Source organism: Canis lupus, chromosome 7 (genome assembly GCF_003254725.2).
Source record: "Canis lupus dingo isolate Sandy chromosome 7, ASM325472v2, whole genome shotgun sequence".
NCBI lineage: Eukaryota > Metazoa > Chordata > Mammalia > Carnivora > Canidae > Canis > Canis lupus.
The window spans coordinates 77,441,958-77,451,536 of NC_064249.1; the positions used below are offsets into that span (position 1 = coordinate 77,441,958).

The 9,579-nt window shown below is 42.1% G+C and overlaps 1 pseudogene; it reads right to left on the reverse strand.

Annotated features, from left to right (window-relative positions):
* Window positions 1–4,623: 4,623 nt before the first annotated feature.
* On the reverse strand, window positions 4,624–6,544 carry LOC112648098 (T-complex protein 1 subunit zeta-like; annotated as a pseudogene).
* Between the last annotated feature and the right edge of the window lie 3,035 nt (window positions 6,545–9,579).

The window sequence follows — 9,579 nt, forward strand, 5'->3', positions numbered from 1 at the left end:
AAATTATCAGTGGACTATAGTTTAAAACCTCTTTGCCTGTTTGTGATTGGTTGTCCTTAGATTCACCTTATAACCTTGAGAACTTACCAGCTTAGGTTTTGGTTTGCTTATGTAGGTGCTATGCTTGTGAGATGCGTTAGGCCTCCTCAGTCTTATGGCCTCATTTTTAATTAATTTAACAGTCCCCCTTTTTGGTCATCCTCTCATACTTGAGAGATTACCCAAAACCTTGGTGTTAGTGTTGCTCTGTCACCATCAGAGTTAAATTGCTCTTGTGAAACTCCTTGATTATGGTGTCAGATCCATGGAAGAATTGCTTTTGCTATTTTTTCCCATTGTTCAGCTTATTTCTGTTTCTCTAAGCGCAGTGGGACCATCTAATGTGCTGATGGCTACAAGCATGTAAGACCTTTGAGACAACACAGCTCACCAGATTGACTATGATACTGACTATGAGGAAGACAATACCACGGCACTGAAGTACATACCTAGCCCTGGGCCCCATGAACCAAACCAGTCGGTTCAAATAAATCAAAGAATGTATCAGATAAGGAAGGTATCAGCCTGTGTAAAAGGAGCTTGTTTGTCCATTTCTTGTATTGGAGTTTCTACAAAACCAGAGATGTTTATCTAGGAACAGCAGGAGGTATTTGCTATGGCACAGACTCCCCCTTGTTCAGTCAACAAGTAATCTAAAGCAATTCCACTGTCTAAAACCACCTCAGCAGGAGAGCCTGGGGACTTTTGTTGTGTGGCCATGGCTTTTAGACTCAGCAGTGGTTGCCAGAGTTAAGGGTAAGTGTCTAATCATATGTTCATTTGTAATAGCTCCAAGCCAAGGAAGAAGGGACCTGCCAAATGATCTGCATCCAGAGGGGTTAACATCTGCTAGTAAACTTCTTTTTGGTAAATTCAGGGGAATGGAACACTGTTGAGTTTCCAAGGTATTTGAAGGGATAATGGAGCAAATACAGTTAGGGCACATTGTTCTTTCATCCTCCAACTGTCAGGACAACAAATTGCCCAAGCATAGAAGCCATTGCCCAAACCTCCACATGTAAAGGTGTAGCAAGGAGGCACACATTGGGCTCACTCAAAGTATTAGCATCCATAGACCCATTGCTGGGTGTAGAGGTATTAGTGTCATTCATCCAAGACTCAAATAGTCTGTTATCACATGTTGTAAGACCACCCAGATGTATGGACCTAACAGCAAGCCTACAATCGACCTGATTGACATTGGCTGCTCTGCAGCATCTTTTTTATATGCATTCACTGAATCTTGTTTTCCCATTCTAGGATTGGGTTAAATTGAGGCAAGAAACAAGTCTATGTAGATTTAGTGTGTTAACTTTATAAAATGGACCTACAGAACAATTTAGGCATATAGGGGCCTTCAGGATTTCCTTCAAGTCCTGATTTTGGTTTAGTGTGACATCCAGTTAGTATAGTTTCCTACAGTAGCTATTGTTTGTGAGATCCTAATTATAGCGTTGTCTTCCCATGCATCAGTAGACAGAAAAGATAGATAGGAAACAGGCAAAAGGGATAAAGGTTTTGTACTAGAGATAAAGATTTGGATCCGTGAATTTGGGAGAGCTGTCCACCTCAAGCTGTCATATACTTCTGGGGAGGAACCTCTGTGGTCAATCTTAGCTTTACATCTCTGTCTGGTGTATAGTTTCGAGAATCTGGAGGATCCCTTTGAACTATGAGTTGTGGCCCGAGGGTTCAAGTTCCTGAAGTTTGGCTGCCATCTCGGTTGTGAGGAGAACCGATATGGTCCTTTCCAATGAGATTCAAGGGCAATCTTTCTTAGGTGTCGTTTCCAAAAGACCCACTCTCCAGGTTCTAAGTTGTGGAAAGTTCAACCATGTGCAGGAGGGTCATGAAAAGCTTCCTTTACCTGGTAGAAATACACTGTGGCATAATACATTAAAGCTTTACAATACTGAGTCACTGAGTCAGAATTTATGTGTACAGGAGACACATGTGGTTCTATCATTAAAAGCATAGGTCTTCCTATTAATATTTAATGAGATGCTAATTTATGTTTTCCCATAAGTGTTGATTTAATTGCCATCCAAACCAATAGAACTTTTGGCCCGGGCAGTCCAGTCAATGCTGCTCATTTAGCTAGCTTTAGTTTTAAGTTACCATGTGTCCACTCAACTTTACCAGATGACTGAAGATGGTAAGGACAGTAGTAATGCCATTGCGTCAGCAGCACCCTATTTGTTTAGTTATTTGCCCAGTGAAATGAGTTCCCCATCACTGGAGATCTCTCTGGGGATACCCTATAAAGAAAACTATCTTTTCTAAGAGTTTCTTAGTCATGATTGTGGCATCTGTGCTTCTGCAAGGTTTTAGTCTGTTCTGAGAAAATTCAAACAATGACAAGGACATATAGATAACCCATTGTGGAAGCAATTGAATGAAATCCATTTGTAAGTGTTCAAATGGCCCCATAGGTGGTAGGAGTGCGCCATCTAATGAGCCATCTTAATGGTCTTTCCAGAGTTAGGAGTTTGATCAGTCAGACATTGGTCATAAACCAGTTTTGCCTTGGAACAGTCACCCACCAATCCTTTTTCATAATTTAGGTCATTTTTTTCCTCTGCCATGATGAGTTGCAGAATGTAGCACTTCTAGTAATGGCATTTTTAAGGACTCAGGAAGAACCAGGAGGCCATCAAGGCCCCCCACATATCCTCGTCTAATACTAAATTTGCACTCTTAGTCTCAACATACGTTGGCCCAACTCAGGTGCCTGATTTTGTCTTCTATATAGATTGTCATAAATAATTTGGTTAGAATCAATCTGATGGAGTTCACTCAAGTTGTATATTGGAATATTTTTAGTGCTGGCTGATTTAGCTTGGAAGTCTGCTAGAACATTTCCCTGATACTCGGGTTCTGTTTTCTAGTATGAAGTTCATTTTTAGTAATTCCAGTTCACTCAGTCAATAGAATGGCAGAGAGCAGTTCATTTGGTCCAGTTTTCCAGAAGTGAGGAACTCTATTTCCATAATGTAGCAAAGTCAAATTCCACCCCAAAAGCATATGTGCTTTTGGTGTCTTTGGGTAGCTAACAAGCCTAAGTGAGGGCTTGTAATTCTGTTGGTTGCAGACTTAAAGTCAGGAAGAGTCCCCTTTCTAGAAGTTCATACTGAGTTATTGTAGCATTCCTGCTTGATACTTCCCTTCTACATTCTTAGCATAGGACCTATTGATGAAGAATATTAAATCTGGGCTTTCTAATGATTTGTCCTATAAATCATAACCATGACAGCACATCTGCACATTTACGAGGCTCTGTGCTATCATCAGCCCAGGGCAGCAGGGTTGAGTGAGCTGCAGCACAAGAGATGGAGGTTAGAAGGTGAAGAAGGGAGCAAGTTCTCACAAGATGTTCATCTACTTGCTAAAAATGTTGAATCTGATCGCAGTGTAATGGACTCTGACCAGCATGAGGTACTTGTAGTGTTGGGTCATGTCCTAACACCAGTTCAGCTGAGGCTCCCACCAGTTTAGGCACTGTGACTACCACTTTCCGGCAGTTTGGATGTGTTCTGGCCACTGGGTCTCACTGTAAGATGGGGTCAGCAGTAGGTCTGCGTTTTCCTCCATGCTCTAGGTTAGAATTCCTAAAGCTGGTTATCACTCTAACAGACAAATAAGGTAGATGGTCTAGTATGGTTTGGGAGCCCTAGGGCTGGAGTTTGTTGCAGGGCTGATTTTAGTTGGCTGCAGGCTTGTTCATGATTAGCTTCCCAGGATAAGGGCTCTGGAATTGAGTTCCTTGTAAGCTCAAACAGAACGATGCAATCAGAAAAATGTGTAACCCAAGACCTACAGTATCCTGCAAATCCAAGAAACTGTTATTAGTTATGGTTCTGGGGGAGTTTTGGGTGGTCTTTATTCTTTCAGGTGAGAGGGAAAGCCTTCTACATTCAAATCATGTCCCAGATAATGAACCTTGTCTTTTGAGAATTGAGTTTTTTTCCTTGAAAGTCTTATGGCCTTTACAAACTAACTGCTATAATAGTTAAACTGAATCTGAATCAATTTCTGAGTCCTCCCTTAGAGGGGAGCATAAAGATAAGGCATATATATATATGTGTGTGTGTGTGTGTGTGTGTGTGTGTGTGTGTGTGTGTGTGTGTAGCATTCTTAGAGAACTGTAAGCTCTTGATGTAAAACCTTTAAAAAACAGGATGGGGCTTCAGTGAATCCTTGTGGCAATATAGAACAGGTATATGTTGATTTTTCCAAGTGAAGATGAATAAATATTGATTCTTGCTGTCAACTCAGATACTGAAGAAAGCAGAGCAGATCTACCGCTGTGATGCATTTTACCTTAGATAACAAGGTGTTGAGATTTGGAACTACAGGGAACCTGAGTATCACAGTTTTATTGTTTGCATGCAGATCCTACACACCTCCAGCCTTGTCCATTTGGTCTTTTAATGGGTAAGGTTGGAGCATTACAGGGACTAGTGCACAGGATTCTAAATCCTTGCTTATTAGTTAAATCTTTTATAGATTCTGGTCTTAGTGAATATTGAGACAATTTAGGCAGGGGTTTGGAATGATCTATTTGGACTTTTATGGGTTCAGGACTTTTTTTTTTCAAGGAACATTTAATAACAAGGTAGATAACATACTTATTTAACATGGTACTTTTACATCACTGAAGCTAAAGCGAAACATCTGGTTCACTGGGTAAAAATAGCCTACTTAATGTGTGTACACTGCAGTGCAATTTAAAAAAATACTGTAATTTTAATTTCAGAACTTCAGAGTTTAAGTGTCAGTATTCTCTTTTAATATGGGAAAAGAAAATGCTTTTTAAAATTATTTGAAGCTTGGACAAAAATTCCATAGCTATATCCTTAAGGTCTCTCTGTAGTCTTCATGATTCAGATGACACAAAGGAAGCTTCAAATTCAACCTTTCAGAGAAGACATTCCAGCTCGCATGATCTCGTCAACCAGGAGGATGTTGGTGGCAATCACAGTGCAAGAGTGAAGAAGCTGTTTCTTTACACAATAGTTATCCCATATGCCTACTTCGGCGGCTACCATTGGCTCACCTGTGTTCAAGTCCACACCCACAAGTTGACCTGATTCTGAATGTTCTGCTTGAACTTTAGTGTTTCCTGAAGGTCAAAACCAGAGTTCTGAGCAAGAACCTTGGGACTAATGAGCGATGCATCAGCAAATGCTTGAACTCCCAGCTGGGCCCTCCCCTTTACACTGGGCTTATATTTAATCAAGGCTTCTGCCATTGCCACTTCCGCTGCACCCGCACCCGGAACTACACAGCCATCATCAATAGCATTTTTAACAGCCCTCAAGCCATCTCTTATTGCATCTTTGATTTGAGTGAGTGTGTGCTTATTTGGTCCTTTGATCAATAATGTGACAGAGCGAGGATTGTTACACTTCTCAATAAAAGTGAATTTCTCTTCTCCCAATGTATACTCATAGACAAGTCCTACATGTCCCAAACAATCAGGATTTAGGTCATCGAAAGAATTTAGAGCTACTCCACCACAAGCAAGAGTCAGCCTTTCCATATTTCTCCTTTTAGCTCTACGCAGAGCTACTATGCCTTCTTTCGCAAGAGCATCTAAGGAAAAGGAGTCAATTCCCTTTTGATTAATAACAACAAATCCTTTATCTGAATCACCACAGACTTTCTTTTTCAGTTCTATTATTTTTTTAACTCTATCTTCAATGAATTTTCTTTCAGCTTTTACGAGTTTCTCTCTCTCTTCTGCACTCTTGTAAAAAAAACCCAGAATTCACTTCTGTTTTTTCATACTCTAACGACACATTGCATGTGAGGATGTATGCATCTTCTCTTTTTTTTCGTATCAGGATGCCGTGCCCCATGGTCCAAAACAAGACCTCTGATTAAGCTTGTATCAGTTTCAGATTTATGTTTCATCTCCATGATCTCAACCATGAAGAGATCAATAGGTTCATCTGTTTTTTTAGTGGCCAAAATCGAGTCCACTACAGCCTCTGTTAAGACATCAGCAAGTTCAGCATGCACTTTTGTACGTAGAGATGTTCTGGCCACATCTATAAGTGTTTCCCTGTCCATTTCTTTGCTTACTTTGACTTGTTCCAAAAACTGAAGTGCCTTTTCCTTTGCAGCTTCAAATCCTTCTGTTATTATTCCGGGATGAAGACCTTCAGAAATGTAGAGATCCGCCTGTTTCAGTAGCTCTCCAATGATTAGGACATTGGATGTGGTACTATCACCAGTTATGTCATCCTGGGCTGTTGCTACTTTGGCTATTAGGGAGGCTGTTGGGTGTTGAATTTGCATTTCATGAAGCAGCACATTGCCATCTTTAGTAAGCTTGATGTCTCCAGCACCAGACACGAGCATCTTCATGGTGCCCTTAGGCCCCAAGTTGGTCCTCAGCACATCCTGCAGCCCCCCGGGCCGCGCTGATGTTGACCGCCAGCGCCGCCTGGGCGTGGGCCACCTCGGCCTTGGGGCTCAGGGTCTTCACGGCCACCATAGCTGACCAGAGGAAGAAGAGGAGGTACAGCGCGCTGAGGGCCCGCAGCTGGCTGGGCCGGGTTCAGGACTTTTAATTTTGCCTGTGTCAGTTGAGGAAGAAGCCGGTAGGCATTTAGGCACTTCTGAGAGATCGGGGCTCTCACACTTTGCATCTCAATTTCATTAAGTCTTGCTTGGACAGAGCAGAGCACCTCAGGTAATTTCTTCTCCTAATTACATTTTATCTGACTCCTCAATTTAGGAACCCAATCTAATAATGCTGGGGCAGTGCCGCACAAAAGGAATGTATGGTTTCCTGGAAATGGCCCTAATAGCATCTGGACTGGTTTAGATACAGGTACACTTTGAATTTGGTTAAAAACCCTTACTACAGGGCAGCCCGGGTGGCTCAGCGGTTTAGCGCCGCCTTCAGCCCAGGGCGTGATCCTGGAGACCCGGGATAGAGTCCCACATCAGGCTCCCTGCGTGGAGCCTGCTTCTCCCTCTGCCTGTGTCTCTGCCTCTCTTTCTCTCTCTGTGCCTCTCATTAATAAATAAATAAAATCTTAAAAAAAAAACCCTTACAACACAAAAATGTTCTTTACTCTGAGGGATTTGCTATTTTATGAAAGTGGGATTTATTGTTGATCAAACTTAATGTATACCCACCAATACTGTATAGGATTCTCCATTGATTTTTATCTTCTTTTTTATCTTCTTTTCCCCATGGGGAGCAATTTCCTGGAGGATCCCTTGGAACTCCATTAATGCTTATTATTATTTTGATGATTAAATTTTTTAAGCCTTCCCCCAATGGAAAAACAGTGTGGATTAATAGGTGGAGGTCTATAAAATGATAGGTTCAGCATCAGGCATTCCTTTCCCAGTGCCCTTGTTTACAATGAAAGACACAGTATTCCATTTTTTTTTTTTTTTTTTTTTTTTATGAAAGACACAAAGAGAGAGAGAGACAGAGACACAGGCAGAGGGAGAAGCAGGCTCCACGCAGGGAGCCCAATGTGGGACTCGATCCTGGGACTCCAGGATCATACCCTGGGCCGAAGGCAGGCGCCAAACCACTGAGCCCCCCAGGTGTCCCAGGATACAGTATTCCTGAATGGAAGACGTCTGAGTTCTGGCTTAAAGTTCATATGTTGAGGTCCTCAGCCCTTGGAGCTGTTGTAAATATAGGGCCACAAGTTTATTGGCTTTTGAGTTTTATCTTGGCCCTGAGGTTTTTCAAAATGCTCAGCTAAGGCTGTAAATTCAGCAAGAGGGGCTGTTGCCCACCCCAGTTTGTGTGTCATTAGGCCACTTTAGGCTGATACCCCCTAATAAATAAGGAAGTCAGGGCATTTTCTAGGTCTGCATTTAATGAAGAAAGCACAGAATGTTTTACAAAAAAAGGTCTCCAATCTTGTCTATAGTCTGAGACTGGGTTCATCCTTTTTTTGTTTGTTTGTTTGTTTGTTTGTTTGTTTGCAAGACTGAATGATAGATACCAGTCGGTCCTTGGAAGAAATGCCTTATCAATACTTTCAGGTAGGTCTTTTCCTAGTGCATTTTGGTCCATTCCTGGCAAAGAAATTAGTATATGGGTATTTAGTATTGCCTCTAGGATTTTCCCATTTGGCTTCAGCCACCCATTTGCTAATGTCATATGAATAAATCAGTAGAGACTCAGGAGCCCCAGATCATAAGCTCCAGTTAGAATTCCAAATTCCTCGGAGGACCTGGCTGGCTCAGTCGGTAGAACATGCAACTCTTAATCTTGGTGTGGTGAGTTCAAGCCTTGTGTTGGCTATAAAGATTACTTAAAATCTTTTTTAAAAAAAAATTCTGAATTCCTCATAAATTTTTGAGGACTCCCTTTAGTGTTTGGACAATCTTTGAATCCTCAGCCTTTGACCATGGAGAAAAGTGGTTACATCTGGTATTGCAGGCTCTGCAGAAGACCTCACTTTCAAAGGCATTGGTTTAACCTCAAGCTCATCTTCAGACTGGAAAGGCAATGGAGGGAGGGACTCGTAGATTCAGAATATCTAGGGAAGGAGCACTCAGACAGTATACACTTCTTTTTAGATTCACTGCCATTGTTGCATAAGCTTATCATTTGCCTTTTGTACAGAATCTTTTAAAGAAACATTTTTTTTATTCATTCAGTTTCTTAGAAACTTCTGTATACCAATGAAAAAATGTATTCCATTGTTTTGGGGAAATTCAGAAATTTCTTTCCTCTAGAGCACTTCATAAATGGATACACTTATCTAGGTTAAAAGTTCCCAAATCATGGGATCCTTGGGTGGCGCAGCGGTTTGGCGCCTGCCTTTGGCCCAGGGCGCGATCCTGGAGATCCGGGATCGGATCCCACATCGGGCTCCCGGTGCATGGAGCCTGCTTCTCCCTCTGCCTGTGTCTCTGCCTCTCTCTCTCTCACTGTGTGCCTATCATGAATAAATAAAAATTAAAAAAAAAAAAAAGTTCCCAAATCAACTACTGTAATGCAACGAGATCTTGGGTACATATAGTTAGCCAGGGTCCCAGACGGAGGAGTCCCAAATTGTTGGGACTCAGAGGAACCCATTTTTCTCCTCCTCCCATTCCCTGAGGCCTCACTGGGCCCAGTCTAGCTTAAATTGGACCTAGGCTGACCCTAGACCTGGTGTGGTTTCTTCTGGGTGATTCTCAGACCCAGTCTGGAAAAACAAATGCTCAAATAAATGCAGAGAGCTCTTTCAAATGTAGAAACTGCAGAGCTGAGATCTTAACCACCGGCTCTAGATGCAGTGAGAATGCAGTGAGGCCACTGGGCTCCATGGGCATGTAGGCCTGGTTGCTCCTTGCTCCTGGAGCCGTGGGAAGGGGGCTGAGGGTCACCTTCAGATCCCACTTCTGACACCAAAGATGTGAAAAGGTCAACTGAGCATGTTAAATTTTAGTTTACTTGAGCAAAAATGGATTCCAGCAGGCAGTTCAAACAGGAAGTGGTTAGGAGAGATCCATTGACAGGAACTGATAGGTGGAACCTTTTCTAGGGAAAGGGCAGAAGCAAAGTGA